Source organism: Augochlora pura, chromosome 10 (genome assembly GCF_028453695.1).
Source record: "Augochlora pura isolate Apur16 chromosome 10, APUR_v2.2.1, whole genome shotgun sequence".
Classification (NCBI taxonomy): Eukaryota; Metazoa; Arthropoda; class Insecta; order Hymenoptera; family Halictidae; genus Augochlora; species Augochlora pura.
In genome coordinates, this window is record NC_135781.1 from 10,112,634 (window position 1) to 10,129,154 (window position 16,521).

At 37.7% G+C, this 16,521-nt stretch overlaps 1 protein-coding gene across 1 annotated transcript in view; it reads left to right on the forward strand.

Annotated features, from left to right (window-relative positions):
* The window catches only part of Brat (tripartite motif-containing protein brain tumor), a 106,296-nt gene that overhangs the window by 25,450 nt on the left and 64,325 nt on the right, over positions 1-16,521 (forward strand). The window lies entirely within an intron of this gene.

The following is a 16,521-nucleotide window of genomic DNA, read 5'->3' on the forward strand; positions in this document are numbered from 1 at the left end:
AATTCTTTTATTAGTTTTATTGTTAATAGTTAATGATTTCATATGACTTCCGTAAAATTAGAATTAAGATGGAGCGTTTGTAACTCTGGGTCTAAATGTACCCAGGCGCCCCCCGTCCGCGGGTTAACTAACAAGTGAAACAGAAATATTTTGATTGCGTATGAAAAAGCCTCATCGAAAATTTCTGGCGCTCGATTCTGATTTCCGCGTAATCTAGTTAGTATACAGTAGCGGCATAAGTCAATATTTTCCTGTCCCAAGACAGAATCTAACACACACGTTGTCTATTGTTTGCTATTGCTGCGCTCCTTTCAGGAGTCGAGTTTATCTTAGCGCGTTCCATAGTTGATCTAACTAACCTTCCGGCGAACGTTGTTAGGGTCAAAAACCGACGTTTACTTTCCCACGAGGTCGATGTACATATGCACGTATGTATGTACGTGCCGTGTACGTCTCCGTCTATAAGTGTATGGCTACTTACCACTTTTAACGAATGAGTGATTTACAATATGAGTTAATTCTATAAAACGATGTGTATGTCGGCGAACTCTATTTTGGGTGGCGAACAATTGGCTATCATTTTACTTTCTTGTAAAACAGTAATTCCAAACAAATTTCTAAAATATGCCAAACTTATCTATTAATAAAATATACTTCTGATGTAAAAGTAATGGAAAGATCACTTCCATCTTCTGATTTTGAATGTCATAGGGAAACCTTATGGGAATTATTCCGAGGTTAATGGAGGATTATTTCTTCGAATGCAATGAAAAATTTGACAGTTATTTGCTCTTTTACTATTATCAGTGAACTGTTAAATTTGTTATTGGTAAAATATATTCTCTAATGTAGTGCAAAGCAAATAGAACACTGGCAATGCTGTTCTTCAATGATTTCTCGATTTTTGTTCTATCTCGATCAAGGAAATGTATGTATGTATGTGTGTGTGTGTACATATGTATGCTTTCTTCTGTTGCGGACTAAACAACAGGTTGACCGTCCCCGGATTCGTTTTACGGGTAGTTAACGGTCTGATGAATCGCTCTTAAAATCCGTCAAGTTTGGGAATAAACAAGGTAATCTTCGGAAATTGGTGAACTGGAACGCTGCCAATTTTGCAGTCTAAGGTCGAAGCATCTGGCGTGGCTTGGAACATTCCAAGCGTTTCCCCGTCGAAAGTTTCCGGAGCTGCTTTGATTTACAATTACCAATTGCAGGGTCTAATTCTTGGTTTTCGTGGGTTAGCCTGGTCACGTCGACCCTGGGTCTCCTCCATTCAACTCCGACGCTGAAACGGAACTCGCAATCTCGAGGATTACTATGTCTGGAACTTTGATGCATTCCCGGTATCGATCTTTCGATACCTCTACGATATCCTTTGTGACGGATATTTCTGACGTTCGTTTGATATTTCTTATTTCTTATTTCGATTTCACGCTCGAACGCTGTGTCTGCCAGTTCAATTATCCCGATTGCCTCCGAACATGGGCTACAACGATTGAAAAAGTTCGAAGGAATAGGCTATAGGAGTACCAAATTCTGAGCAAAATTGTATACGAATAGATATTTATCTAAAATAATTCTTTCGATCGGGTCGATTGCGAAGATAATTTTAAAGAAGGAAAGCGTCGAATTGATTCGAAGTGAAACATGTTCCGAATATGATTAGAGCAAATGCATATTTGATGTTTATTGTAACGTATTCCGCAGTGTATTTCACTACAGTTATAAATGATTATGTGCCACTAATTTCATTTTAACAGAATCACGATAGCAAGAGTATGCATAGGGGTACAGCTAACGTTTGAAAGCGATATGGGGATTAATCAAAGCGAGATATGTTTGTTTACGCACAATGTTATAATAATAATAATAACGATAATAACCATTTTCGTAATGGTGTTGGGAAAACTTTTGTAGTCGTCAGGGAAGAGAACGATTTATTTCACATTTTGCATACGAATTTCAGCGGAGCTCGGCACAATGTTGTTTCCGTCCATCGCTAATGGAGAAACCTGATCTCGCACTTTTCTGCGAACAGTTCCTATTAAAACGATATTAATGATTTATATGAAGCCGAATGGTCGTCGTTATTCGAATGAAATTACATTATTCATTATTATTTCTTAGTTAATGTAAGTCTGACGAACCAGTAAATATTATGTCGCAGTACTACGAACGTAAATAAATTCGCATATCGTTGGTGTTTCCGATAAAAATAAGATCTTATCGCGCTTTGTGACCGCGTTTCTCGCACAGTTGTCCACGCTGTAATCGCGATGGTTTGGTTAAGGAAAACTTCGCAATATCGGTTTAACGTTTTTCCTTATGAAGTATTGCTGATGCAAGCGGTAAAACGATAAACCGCGGTATTCTTCTAAACTACGGGATCAGGTTTGCTTCGAACACGCGGACAGTTCTTGTTTCGCTGGAATCGGAAGTTTCTGTTAGGCTTTTTCACCCCCAGAATACCTCGCGTCTCTTATTACCGCACTACTTTCGACCGATGATTCTTGATGACCACCGACACGGCACTATGAAATTCACGTTTTGCTTGAGATGCAAAGAATCGGCGAGCAAGACTTCTTGATTCGTGCGTTTGAAAAAATTCCATTTTCGTTGACTACACGGAATTCATAATACAACCAATTAGGGAGTGACTCTACGTTTGTGCATCCGAAATATCGTTTACAAACATTAAAAATGATCGACACCTAATGTTTGTAAACACTAATCTAACTAAACTAAATCTTTTACAAAGGTGAACAAATTTTAGAATCAATTTTCTCGAGAAGAGAGCCCCGTATTAAAATAATATTACCCATTTCCGTCTCGAAGGAAGAAGAAGAAGATGAAGAAGAAGAATTTCTTTGTCAATGAAGTATATCTTACAATGCTGCTTTGATGCAGTATAATTGAGTTAGTATGCTGTTCATACAAATTCTTGAAAGAAAGCGCATTAGAGGAAATACATACAATATAAATTTTAATCAATTACACAGATTTTATTAAATAAATTCACAAATTACACTATTCTCGTGATTCGTACAGGAAGTAATTGCACGCTAGTGCACGAGACTGTATAAAATCTGCATCAAACGTAAATACTGAGAAACAGAAATGCTTTTTCACAAATAAAAGCAGGAAGGCGTGGCCATACCAGCGTTAGCAATAGTCAAAGCTCTGTTACAAGAAAAAGTCGTTCCACAGACCGTACACGGAGTGTCGCGGGAGACTGCTCGACGATTTGCTTGCGGTATTGTCGCTTATCAAAAGGGAAACTTAATTGTGAAAACAACAAAAAAAAAAAAACAAAAAGAAAGGGAAGAAAAAAGCGGCGAGCGCGTCGAAGCTTTCGCGCGGCTTGCAATTATGCATCATTGTGGCGGGATCACAATCGAAAACAAGGTTAGCGTTTCGACTCGTTAGGAACGCGGGCAAAAAAGGGGGATTGCGAAAATTAGCCGGTTGAAGTGTCCGCGTTCCTTTGTTCCCGATCTTCGTAATACGGTTGAACTCGTGAGAAACAACTGAAAACCGGAAGGGTCGGGAACAACGGCGGGCTGACGCCTGTACCGGCTGGTTTCCTTTGAATAGGTTTGCCAGCTCGCAACCGGCCCGGCCACTCGATTGTGAAACACGTGTGCTCGGTTATTGAGGAAATGCGTGTGTTTTAAAGGCGCGCACGCGTTTCGTCGTCGTCGCTCGACTCTGCTCGGGAACAGCGCGCGCGCGTGTTCCCGTTCGATCGCGACTCGACCGCGAAAAAGAGGAAATTGAGCCAACTCGCGGGAAAGGTCTGCGAGCTGCTGCACCTGCCTTTCTCTTTTCCTTCTGGAAACTAGCTAGCCAGGAGCTAATTTTAAATCCTGTTCCTCCTCGGGATGCCGGTAACTAGTTTTTCACGAGCCGAGCGATTTAATGCCGCGAGAAAGAATGTTTCTCGTAAGGAGACGCTCGATCGATGTCTTTATCACGGCGTGAACCTAGTGCGTGAGATTTCGATCATGCTGATCCGATTCAATCTACCCGACCACCGCGGTGGTTCCCGTAGAGGAAATTCAACGAAAAAGTATGGTCGGATAGTTTTAGTTTCGATTTTGAAGCCGTCAGTGATACCGTTCAGCTTCTTCAGTGAAAACAAGTACGTTCGATTTTAGGCTTTGAACTTTACACCATAACAACGAGTTAGACTACTCATGAAGATTCCGTACGTAATCTGCCAAATATGAATAGAGGTGGAGACATACAAATCAGAGAATTTATCTCGGTCTATAGGGAACTTTTTAAGAACGAGAAAATATTAAATAGAATATCATATCAAAGGGTTAGCTATAAAATGGATTCTATAAAATATGAAACATTATCTTGCGATAACTAACTAGAAATGAGAAGCTACGAATGTAATCGTTACGAAGAAGATGTCTCAATCCATATATTTTATAGTAACTGTATTTCCACTGACAACATATTAAAGGATTTTTTACTAAGTATTTTGCGAATAAATGAGTTTGAATTTTAAGTATTTGATTCGAGAAAATTCTCCGAGTGCAAGAGGTTAATTTAGTTCATCGGAATGTTATAAAGTCCACCGTCGCGAAAACGTCGATAAGTGTATTTCTATTTCGAATCTGAATGCAAGCGTTGAATCTCGGTAGAGACAGGAAGAAAGCGAGAGAGAGAGGGAGAGCGAGAGAGAGAGAGAGAACGAGAGGAAAGCAAAGGGAAGAATCACCGTCATCGGGATTCAATATTTGCAAACGTGTATATACATATACATATTTCGCACGTGACTAGTTTCATTCGTTCTACCTCGCAAATTCGTTCGTTTATGAGGAATTATCGAAGCGCACGAGGACGTATTATAGTAAACGCGGCGCTGACATCTTTCATATGATATTGAAACGGGCTGATATGAATCGCGATTGCACAGAAAACGAGAATTCGATGCGGACGCTCGAAAAATCACTTCCAAACTTTAAAGTTAGAAAATTGAATTATCTTGAAGTGGTTCTCTTGTTACAGAGAAATCGTTCTCCTGGTTAGATTGTGACAGCAAAACCTCGAAGGTTTAAACAGTCTTGAACTTTATGAACCAATTCCTGTCGGCACTGTGTTCTTAATTAATTGTTGTTTGATGTTACACGTTGAGTGAAGCGTAAACGGTAGCTGTGAAAGAAGTTAATTGGCCGACGCGATACGCGAACAAGCCGAACCGTATGTCGTGTATTGGGACAGGAAGCGGAAGGTGGTGACGGGGTATACGTTTACGTGCACGTGACATTCTGCATGCGTTAGGTTTCCCTCAAGATCGATTCGCAGTTTCAATAAAACAACGAAACGAACACTGTTTTGTAACGCGAATAGAAAGTAAATGACAATGTTCGTGTCTATCGTTGCTTTCATTGCACTTGCTAAAAAACGAACTAATACATATTTGTTCATATTTTTCGATCGTGTAATCATCCTTGCAATTATTAGTAAAAACAAACAGACTTGGATAAAGCTATTTGACGAAGTATTGGAAATAGTTAATGAAATGCTTTAATTATCGTGAAATAGTGTTTCAAGGTTTATTTATTGTCATAGTGATAACTACCTTCATCTAAAATAGATACTTATGTTGTAATAAAGAAAATGATTGATAGAAATAGTTTTTTCATAAGAAATAAATATTTGAAATAGTATTTTCATAAGAAATAATTATTTGAAATAGTATTTTGTTTGTCTAAAGTTCTGCTAATTACTTGAAATTCTATTTCTTACAATTAATATTTAGAAGAAAGTATGCGTCTATGGAAAGAGCATAAACATATGTTGTTTTGAGAAATAAGCATTTAGCAGGTCTAAAAGTAGAGGGCTCAGTGCCAATGCAAAATTCTTATTGCAGCTTGAAAACCTCGTTATCAAACCTCTCAGTTGATAAAGCAATATTTTATTTGTATCTGGCCTATATAGCTTTACATTGGCGGAGTTATAATATAGATCAATGTAGGGCAATATTTGTTACGCGCAAATTTAATTCGGAACGTCATTGGTCATATTAGTTTTCGAATGCAACTGACATCTCGTTATTCTCTGCTTCTATTTGCGCTAAATATTGACGGCAGTGTGCCATTGTCTGCGACCCATCAATCTTACAATCTTCCATCGGTTCTGTGACAGAAACACGGAAAACAAATAATAGTATAGCACCGATAATGTGTCCGAGCGGGCGTTAACACGAGTGGAAATAATCGCTAATAGTCAGACAACGCATGAATACATCTTTCCCGTTGATACAAACTATAGCTTCATTAGATGCAGCTTTATTGTGGTAGGTTGCACCAAAGCTTCATTCGTAACATGAATTAACGCAAATAATATACTTTTTGTTAATATTTTATTCGTTGCTAAGTTTTTATTTGCACTATTTCTGTACGAGAAAGTTATTCGAAATTCATATTCCGCGCATTGTTTGAAAACGACACGAATTTTTAAGGCAATCTAATATATTTTTAAAGAATGATTTCACTTTTCGAAGTTTCTTCCATAATATTTCAAAGTCGCAAACAGCTGCGGAGAAAGTTAATTTTGAATATTAGAATTCTTACTTTTTAACCGGAACACGAGACAAAATGTATGCATGCGGATACATCTGCTTTGTCACTCTTTCTGACCTAATAATTCTGTAATCCCAGTTCCCACCAACGGTATGCATAGTCACTAAAAATGTAGTACATTCCACGCGCCCCCTTTCGACGTTCGTTTGTTTTTCTGCTGCTGTTTTTCACGCTTCAGAAATATTTTATACTCGAATATCTACAGCCACTACATCTTCAGAAGCACATTTATCTTGCACAGTCTGAAAAGCACATGCACCCTGCGGACCATATGGCTCACACACGGTGGCGCGACAATCAATTTCGAGTTTTAGTCATCTGCTTGACCGAAAATTGTGTGTCAACAGTCTTGAAGTAACTTGTATCCACATTTCGATAAAAATATAGGACATTCTTAACCTTTATGTCATTCCTAAAAATAATTGTATCTGTCTCTCAATTTTCATGCGGTTAATTATAACATAATCTCGCTTACGCGATCTGGATTTACGCAACCAGTAAGTATTTGTAAAACTTTTGGATTAACAACAAAAAGAATAGAAACATTCAACTAGCCTTTAAACGATAAAATAAAATGAAATGTTCCAATGAATAGTAGCAAATTTATGAACACCTAGTTAATTAAAGTATTGAGAAAAATTCATTTGACAAAAAAATTAACATTAACAATGAAAATGAAGTTGAACCTCCAACTAGTTCAAGTAACGAAGATGACAAGTTTGTGCCAATTAAAAAGAAAAAGTTGATCGTTTTAAATTACATCAACGAACGTGTCACTAAATAAAATTTTCTTTTGTTTTCTGAAATATTGTAATTATTTCTTTGTCAAGCTGTGCGAAATAGCTATACTATTTTTTATTGTGACGCGTATCATTTTGTACGTGTTCTATAAGAGGTGTCTCCAATTATCGAAATAAATTCCGATAGCTTCGAAAAAATAATTCAAAAAGTCTCGGCAAGATGAGCACGATCATAGGGCAGTGAATTCGATACTTTTCGCAAATGTATTCATTATTTCTGGAGTATTATATTTTTTCCATTGAAAATACAATGGCAGGGCCAACGGGGAGATTGCATTCTGAGAGTGTGAACCGATCTTTACGAACTTATCGGAACGACTCGGTTCGTTCGGCACGTTCGATCGAACGATGGAAGATGGTGTGGGCGATATGGGTGTCCCGACACCCCATCGCATGGAGAAAAGGAGTGAAGGAAAAATTGCCGGAGTTCCTCGACGCGGGTCAAAAGGTCACCATTTTCATACGAAATTCCCCAGGCCGTGTCAATTAGGCGAGCGTTCCCTGAAACCCTCGCGATTTAGCTGGCGCAATGGCCAAATTTAATCCCTCTTTGAGTTCCAAGCTGTAGTTCCACGAAAACTACATATATCTAACGCTGCAAATTAGCCTTATTGGATTTCTCGTATCACAAATATTTAAAATAGTTTGATCGTTCTGTAGGGAACTGCACCTTACAAAAGGGAATCAATATTTCAGGATAGGTACATGCTATCTACAAGAACTTATACGATCGATTCTATTCCCAGTATAATTATTCAAATTATTCAACTGTTCTTTACAGCAATTGACACTAATATTCAAACAGTTTTTAAGATAGAATAACTTTTTTTATATCGAACGAAATCAATTGAATTTTTTTAAATAGTAGAAAATTTTGCAGCAATTAGAAAATAGCTAAAGAGCAATTTTCAAAGATTGTGGTCAGGATGATAATAAAATTAAAAAATAATATTTTTTCAACTTTTTGATCTGAACCTTTAGTAGCTGTTGTTTAAAGCAGATTTTCGAATCTATTCCCTTGGAGACATATAAAAATGTCGATGCTCACTGCGATTGATTCAGCGACGTTTTTGAGAAAAACGTATTTCATCGATTAGCGCCATAGTAAATGTGTAACAAATAAATTGGCAACCACCCAGATGTTTTTTTTAAACGAATAAATTTCCGTATCGTTGGAAATTGTTCGAAATAACTGCATTTTAAAAATTCGATATTTTTACTGCGGTTCGCGGAACGAATGTTTTATTGAATTTGCGCAATCAAATAGTCGACTGCACAAAAGATAAACACGATACAATTACAGAATGTAATATTACGGAACCGAGAGAATACTTGTTCGTGTCATAGAACCTACAAAAATTGTATATTCCTGCGGAGAAAATATCTAGAATTCTTTTATTAACTTTATCGTATTTTTTTAGCATTATTTCGATTATCATCGAACAGTTTCTTCATTCATATGAATGGATGATTATAAACATCGCGTTCCCCGCGAGTTTCATTCTTACATATAAAAATGGAGTTATCGATGAGTCTATTTTCATAAATTTACACAGTGAATCGTTTCCACGGCGGTCTCTCATTGTATCGGAAAAATATATGAAGTATAGCTGCGTGTTATTAATAGACTGCGGATTTTATGTATTTATAGCCGACGTAGCCGAATAAAACGCGACAAAAAGAAGACGTTAGCACCGTTGGTCGTACAAGTTGCTATTTTATTTAACATAGTCATTCGTTCGAGTCGTAAGCCATTGGCAAATTATCCTGAAAATTGTAACACAAACATCTTTATTAAATACATTTCTAATGCATAATCTTGGTTTATCCGCAATCTAATCATCGCGAGACTGTGTACTTAGATAGCTGAGCTACCTAACATACATTGCAGCTACTACTGAATGGTTATGTCTGTGAAAGTATGTAATAGCAGTTGCAGCTGCACACGGTGAAGTCGCACTATAATAATACGGAACAATGTACCTAAATGCTCAAACGCTTTCGGTTGATACGTTGAGCTGCTAAAGCTGGTGAGCTGTCATTCCTTCGATTCATCTTCCATCAGCCTGTTTACCACCAAACCCGCCGTATTTGAAATAACATTACCTGACACATTATTTTAAATAATATGTTATTTTATATACAAATATTCTTAAATAACATTATTCATATTTGTTTCGAGAATTATTTCTTTTGTCACATGTGAAAGAAAAATACATAATAATACATCACTTGAAATTGCTGTTACATCAAACGGATCGAATTGAAATAGTTATTTCTTATTTTCATTGAAAATCGCATTCGCCAAAAAGTGTTTTCCGTTCCAGCAAATCATTATTTTTCGTAGCCGGTACAATGAATTACATTTTTAATTCGATTCAAATCGAATTCAAATGTAGTCGGAGAATTTGCTCACATGGACAGAATGAATAAACTATCCGGTTGTTTATTTAAAATTTACGTAACCTAAATAGGGGACGATTAGCATTTTGTTGCGGTTCGTATCGCTCCGAATAAATATTTATATGTACGGGCAACAATGTTTTTCCAACGATGTAAATTATTTCGAAAATGCTCGCGGTCTTTTGTAATGGCAAATAGTCCGATAAAGTGCCGGTGTCGGTTTGCGCCGTTTACTTTATCTGTGATTAGGGTCGTCACCGATATCAAACTTAGATTGTTTTCGGTCGTTTTCTATAATGCAGTTTTAGAGCATCGACGCCGGCCAAACACCGTAACTCGTTTGCCGAACAATTTGTAGTATCAGCACATAGAATATTCATGAGACGGCACGCCTGCGTCGATTAAACGGCATTAACACAAGAACTTAATTCACCGTACATCACTCGTGAACTTTTCGTTGCAACATAGTCGCCGTAATTGAAAATCATCGTCGACGTTTCATAACCAGACATTTATGGATACAGATTAACGGCTGGTGCCGGGATTTATGCGTACTTCAGACGTCCAACGAACCAAGTTTGTCACCTTCTGTTATTTTATATGTTCACTTTCATGATAAATCACAGAAATTCGTCGTATCGTATACTACATTTTGACACGTATTCTAAGTACAGATTTTATTTAGAGCAGCAACTGCGATTTTTCGAAAACTGTCTCTCTTGTTCTAACTTATCGAGGACGATGCCTAATTGTTCAGTTCTTTCTTATACATTAATTGATGTGTATGTATAATTTTATAGATATTACACCATAGCTTTAAGTTCTTCAAAGGAATCCGTAACGATTAAAAGTATTTAATGATATATCCGTGTGTAATAAATTTTGAATATCTGTCAGAGTCAGTACAGCGTGCTGATAAGATTGTTTAACGTGAAATGAATTGGTTATGAATATACGAGTCTCATCGATTCATTTACCAGAAGTCTGTTAATAAAATTCTACAATATATTATTTTGCTGTATTAAGAGGCATCTCGGATATATAATTTTTCGAATTATATAAACGATTCCGCCGAGTCTAATTATTGGTATTAGGAGAATAATCGAGCTTGAAGAATGAGAAACAGGCGAAGATACAAACGTGGAATTAGGAAGAATGTTAAACGAGCCGAATGTCGTATGTATATAATACAGGTCATATTGTATTATTAGTAACTCGCGGTACAATGGTTTCACATGTATTTGGGAGCGAGTGGAAGTCGAGATTCGTCGCGGCCAAGGGCTCGAACAATGCCTACGTACCGAGATGTATGATTTCAGTAGTTAAACGGGGCCCGGTTTACGAGCACGGGTGTGTAAACCTGTATTTACATGGTGCTCGGCGAAATTATAATTTGTAATCTTATTCGGTGCTCGTTACGGTAACGTTAAAGGCGGCGTCACGCTCGGCCCGCGGGAACGGTCGTTCGCATACTCTGGAAAATCGTTGCATCGGGACACGCGATCTTGACGGGTAATTGCAACACAGCAGGAAACAATGACAGAAGGCGTAACGCGAATAAAAAGGAAGCAGATGGACGGATGCAAGACAATGAACGCCGATAGCTCGGACCTTGGGAACCTTTCCGCGTCGACGTCAACTTTCTATCGTGAACTGTTCATAATTTCTATTCTCGGTGTTATTTTTTCTGCCCACCTGTATTTTATGCCTTGTTTCCGTTCGCCGCTTTTCCCCGTATCGTTATCGTCATCGGCAGCTGCCGCGTCAAACACGCTCTCCATAATGGATTTATGCGTCTTTTTTTTTGTGTTCACGTTCGTTGCATTCCTTTCATGTCGACTCCGAACTTTCAGCGGTCACTTCTGATCAATTTTTCCATATCTAATCAATAGACCGCCGATTTTTATTTATCATTTAGAAATCTCTTCCTTTAATATTCTTCACTTGTTAGAAATTTGACATCGATAATCTCGAATTTTTTTCAATTTGTCTATGGGTTCAGATAACACCTACTTAATTTCCTCACAAATGCATAAAAGTAATTATAATTCAATTTCGTGAAGCAAGTTGCAAATTTTCAAATATGCTCTACGATTATCGTCGAAGTGCCGTGAAAAATGAATTAATCGTCATGAAAAATATCACGCCTTTTCCAACTTTCGCTTCATGTATCCGAGATAATTCATATTTTTCAAATTTGGTAATTCGTTGTTAATTTATATGCAAATATTGATGTTTCTTGGCTTCAAGTTGGAGAAACTTCTTTATGCACGTATACAGAATCTTGAAACGGTTCACGAGCATAAGTATCTCCATCTTTTTACTGTTCATTATTATTAATGCACACAGCATCGAGAGGTCTTATATCATCGTAAAATTAGAAAAGTATGCAACATTGTATTAGCTCGTAAAGTGAAAGGCAAAAGTCTGTTCGTGAAGCTTGTAGCTCGTATACCTGTATCGTTAACTGATTTTACTTATACACGACAAAAATTAATAGAAAAATAACCAATCTGTTTAAACGCAAAAGTATTTATTATTGTACAAATAATAATGTCAATAAAATATTGTCATTTGTAGACAAGCACCGAGTACCCAAATTTTTCATAAGAAGTAAAACCATAGCAGTCGCAGAAATAGCCCATTCTTATTAGATTTGCGAGATGTATCGGTCCGCCAAGCGGCTGGAAATGGATGCACCATTAGACGGGTCGGTTTAAAGGTTAATCCAGATCCAACCAATACGTTTCCGCGTGTTTGGTTTCTTTCGCAGCAGCCGTCTCGAGAAGATTAATTTACAGTGAGTTTCTTCAATCCATCTCCTTCCGCGTTTTCATTTTATCACCATCTCCGGCGCCCGTGAGAGAGGAAAAGAAAGAGAGAGAAAGAGAGAGAGAGAGCGAGAGAGAGTAGTCCTCTGGATTGTTGAAATTTAGCGCCGTTGAAATTTATCGAAGCGAATTTCCTTTTGCCGTTCTTCCCATTCGTTAACGACGGCTCTCGCTCTTCTTCCATCCCCGCCGAGCAACTAACTGCTCGATTCGTTTCTAAAAGGATTAAATTTCATATCTGCGAGGGCTTTCTCGAACCACCTTGCCCGTTCCGCCTTTATTCCTCTGAATTAAATGGATTTTTCAGCTCGCGCTGCAAAAAGATTTGACGCAACGTTACTACTCCGACGTCTGTTCTCTACAGCTCCTGTCCGTCGAGCATGTTCTTCCTCGAAAGATGAATACTTTTTAATCGCTCATTGCATTCCTTCAAGGCGACCAAGGTCTCTCCGCGATTCGACCACGGTTTTATCGGCTCTTAACACTTTATTTACCGGAAGCGTATCAAATAGGCTTTTCAATGACCAGACTATGTGAGTCAACGGTTGGAAACTGGTCTACGAAATTTTTTCACCCTTTTTCTTTACTTTAACTGCTTCTGGAATTATAATTGAATTGTTATTAGATTAGAGCATGGATTATAATTATAATTGAATTATAATTAGAGTACAAACTTGAAGTGCTCTTATTATACACTTAGAAGTAACAAAGTCGGAAGAAAGTTTGCTGTGAACTGTGCTGCTTGAACCGATTGAAATTATTATTGCAATTTGATTGGTTTAGAAGTTGGAAAATTAGCTGCTAATTGTTGACATCTGAAAGGTTATTAAATAGATAATTGCAAAAGTATTAATTTAAACAGCGATCATTTACATGTTCGAAATAAGTCGATCTTGTTCGAAATAAGTCGATCTTGTTCGGAATAAGTTGATCGTCGATTTGCAAAGGGCTAGTTTATGAAGAATTGTCAGTGGATGACCTGTTAAAAATTGATTATTTTTGCTTGATGAACGGGATACCGATCGCACAGAAACTTCTGGAAAGTCTCCGTTTGTCTGTGCACTATGAAACTTTCAACTAAAGTTTATTCTGCTCGATCAATCTGAAAAGTTCCGATTCATGAGGTAGGCAGGCAGTCGAAATGAAATGTTCAAGCAGGTAGAATAACTTTCCGCGATTCGCAGCTTCATTTTCTTGAAGTTCCATCTCTCTTGGAAAATTCATGCAACTTCTTCAACTCCTATTATTCTCCGTGCCGCAATTTTTATATATTTCGAGCTTCGAAATCTCAAAATACGTTAAGTTTTATTCTCATGGTTCTTCCTCGGCAAAGATTTCAGTAGAGCACAATTTCTACAAGCTCGCTTGCCTTGCATTCATTTTGAAGAATTCGCAGAACCATCTTCAACTCTTATTATCTCGAAATCTTATCGAAATCTTAAAACAAGAAGATCATGCCAGGCACGCGAGACGTTTCGGTTGCACAATACTGTATAACACCCCTCTTAGCAAAGATTGAAGTGCAGCACGTTTTCCAGATCCGATGGAAATTTGCATGCAAAGTTCGAGAACAGTTTCCTCTGGTAAACGAAGGAACAACTTCCGATTTTCTCGAAAGCATTCAAACTTGAGATGGAGCCGTTCATTGCTCACCGATACACCCGCCGCACCGGCGGCCACTTGATTGCGACAGCCGGATTAATTGGCAATTAAGACACGCCTTAATAGGGATGGCTGTGTCGGTTAAGGCGACGGAAAAAAAATTATATGTAGCAATTCGCGCAGACATTAGGGGCCGCGTTTGCGAGTTTTTTCCGAAGTTTTTCGTCTCGCTCTTTCATCGTGCAAGTCGGTTCGACGATTTTATGGCTCGTTATAGTTTATTACGCTCACCTTCTTTGCCCAATTTTTTTTCCACCGTTTTGCGCTACCTCGGCTCGAGCACTTGCATGTTTTACAATCCGCGTCCTTGGCTCAGTTTCCGAACCTGAGCCTTTTCCCTTATTTATGTGTCCAATTCCGCGAACCGGCGCACTCTCGTCGAACAGCTGATTGATTTATGTCCGAAATCACCAGGGCAGGTAGGATATTTTGCTGCAATCGATCCGAAATGTTCCAAAAAGTTTGAAAACGTTCGAAGATTTGTTCATTTTCACTCAACAATTTTAACGTTCCTCTTCCTAGCTTCCATTTTATTTGCTATTAAACTGCCGGATTCTACGCATTTGTCTTCGTCAGAAATAGGTTTCTTTTGTAATATATTCCTGTACGTAACAGGATTTTTAAATTCATCTAACTTTTCTTCATGGTTTTGTATTGCACCTACTTGGCATTTTGTCACAAATGCATTAACAAAAAGAAGATAAATTGAAGAACTCTGTTGAATGAAAGAAGACTAGTATTCGTTTCGTATAAGGTGAAGTGAAAATAGAAATTAAATATAAAATCATCAATCATTTATATCGTATATCAATATTTATGTACATCAATCTTTTCGATACATTGTTTACTGCGAATTCATCGTTAAAAACTGTTCGGCGAATTTTGTTCCACGTGTTGTAAATGAAAATCAATTTTCGTGGACCTCGGCGAGAACCGTACCAAATTTTCTCCGGGTATAGAAAACTGGCACTTTTCAAGAAAAGTTCAGTTTGCACGGGAATCTCTTCAGGAAGTTTTCCTTTAGAAATTAGATTCCCGACATGGAAGTTCGTTTCTGCGCCCGTTTTATACGGTCCTCGGTATTTTTACGCGTTGAACACTACAACGCTTTGTTCGTCGCGAGTACGGGCTCCGCTGGAACTTGCGATCTCAATTTCACTTCCCGAATCGCTGTACATCCCCAACTTAATGTTTTCTTAATTCTTTTTTCGCGATTCTCACATGTGAACAGAGCATTTCCGGAAAGGAACCAGAGTCTGCAAACTGAAAGCACAATTGGGCAAACAGATAAAAACTACGTAATAAAAATTTATTCGACGTTATCAGATAAATATTGAAACGAATTAAATTCTATGCAACACTATCGGATAAATAATGTATAAATTGTCAATGGAGAATACTTCTTTGTTCAAGGTTTTTTACTCTAATAAATATGACGGAATAATAATTTTTCAAACGAAAGTTTGCATTTTAATCGAAATAATCAGGAAAAGCAAGCAAACGCTTTTAAAATATCCTTTGTGTTCGCCGATATTATTATAAACGGGCGTTTGACATAATAAATGCATTATATTAAAATGAATTTTGAAACAGAAGGCAGTGACATAAAAAATCATTTCTCTCGAATTACCTTTGACCGTTGTATCGATACCGTAAGTTAAATGCACTCTATTCCCTGTGGTAGAAATTGTTTTCGTCTCTGTCACGTGCCGCCGCGTTTACCGAGAAGTTATATTCGCGGAAATACCATGTATGTTTTGTCTTGTTTCAAGATAAATCGTCCAAGACTAGACGTTACGTAACTTCAGTTTAATTGGTCGTTGATCCTCATTGAAATACTTTGTCAGCCGTCGCAGACGGATGAAATTCTATTGTTTCATCTCCGGCGACATGTAAAGGACGTATGAAATACTTAATCCGTCGATCCGTTCGCGTCCGTTTACGGTTGCATTTGTAAAATTTAATTAAAACGTCTCGCTTTTACGATCTTTTAACCGAATGCACGCAGCAGTAACGTTTTCTTTAAATTCCATAGTCGCATTCAGCTTTCAGCGATTGTCGTTGAAATTACGATCTATTTCCTCCCGTTATTAACACTCTCAGCGATGATTATACAGTTTAAAACTGTAAAAACTTGACCCTTGAAGATCCATCGCCTCAATGCACACGACACGGCGCTTTTACTTATTTGCTCGTCGAGTGCCGCGTTATCATTGGATAAAT